The sequence below is a fragment of the Oncorhynchus clarkii genome, chromosome 1 (assembly GCF_045791955.1).
Source record: "Oncorhynchus clarkii lewisi isolate Uvic-CL-2024 chromosome 1, UVic_Ocla_1.0, whole genome shotgun sequence".
NCBI classification, from domain to species: Eukaryota; Metazoa; Chordata; class Actinopteri; order Salmoniformes; family Salmonidae; genus Oncorhynchus; species Oncorhynchus clarkii.
Genome location: NC_092147.1, coordinates 1,372,394 through 1,373,956, shown reverse-complemented (window position 1 = coordinate 1,373,956; position 1,563 = coordinate 1,372,394).

Here is a 1,563-nt window from a genome sequence, read left to right as displayed (position 1 = left end):
AGCTGGGGGGGGGGGGGGGGGGTTAATAACATACTGCATGATGGTGCCCTGGAGCTGAGGGGAGGGGGGGGGTTAATAACATACTGCATGATGGTGCCCTGGAGCTGAGGGGAGGGGGGGCAGGGTTAATAACATACTGCATGATGGTGCCCTGGAGCTGATGGTGCCCTGGAGCTGAGGGGGGGGGGGGGGGACAGGGTTAATAACATACTGCATGATGGTGCCCTGGGGGGGGGGGGGGGGGACAGGGTTAATAACATACTGCATGATGGTGCCCTGGAGATGGGGGGGGGAGGGGGGGGCAGGGTTAATAACATACTGCATGATGGTGCCCTGGAGCTGAGGGGAGGAGGGGCAGGGTTAATAACTTACTGCATGATGGTGCCCTGGAGCTGAGGTGGGGGGCAGGGTTAATAACTTACTGCATGATGGTGCCCTGGAGCTGAGGGGGGGGGGGGGGCAGGGTTAATAACATACTGCATGATGGTGCCCTGGAGCTGAGGGGAGGGGGGGGTTAATAACATACTGCATGATGGTGCCCTGGAGCTGAGGGGGGGGGGGGGGGGTTAATAACATACTGCATGATGGTGCCCTGGAGCTGGGGGGGGGGGGGGGGGGCAGGGTTAATAACATACTGCATGATGGTGCCCTGGAGCTGAGGGGGGGCAGGGTTAATAACATACTGCATGATGGTGCCCTGGAGCTGGACTCCTCCTCCCTCCCTACCTCTCTCCATTCCTCCTCCCTCCCTCTCTCCATTCCTCCTCCCTCCTCTCTCCATTCCTCCTCCCTCCCTCTCTCCATTCCTCCTCTCTCCCTCTCTCCATTCCTCCTCCCTTCCTCTCTCCTCTCTCCATTCCTCCTCCCTCCCTCTCTCCATTCCTCCTCCCTCCCTCTCTCCATTCCTCCTCCCTCCCTCTCTCCATTCCTCCTCTCTCCCTCTCTCCATTCCTCCTCCCTTCCTCTCTCCACTCTCCCTCTCTCCCTCTCTCCATTCCTCCTCCCTCCCTCTCTCCATTCCTCCTCCCTCCCTCTCTCCATTCCTCCTCCCTCCCTCTCTCCATTCCTCATCCCTCCCTCTCTCCATTCCTCCTCCCTCCCTCCCTCTCTCATTCCTCCTCCCTCCCTCCCTCTCTCCATTCCTCCTCCCTCCCTCCCTCTCTCCACTCTCCATTCCTCCTCCCTCCCTCTCTCCATTCCTCCTCCCTCCCTCCTCTCTCCCTCTCTCCATTCCTCCTCCCTCCCTCTCTCCATTGCTCCTCCCTCCCTCTCTCCATTCCTCCTCCCTCCCTCTCTCCATTCCTCCTCTCTCCCTCTCTCCATTCCTCCTCCCTTCCTCTCTCCACTCTCCATTCCTCCTCTCTCCCTCTCTCCATTCCTCCTCCCTCCCTCTCTCCATTCCTCCTCCCTCCCTCTCTCCATTCCTCCTCCCTCCCTCTCTCCATTCCTCATCCCTCCCTCTCTCCATTCCTCCTCCCTCCCTCCCTCTCTCATTCCTCCTCCCTCCCTCCCTCTCTCCATTCCTCCTCCCTCCCTCCCTCTCTCCACTCTCCATTCCTCCTC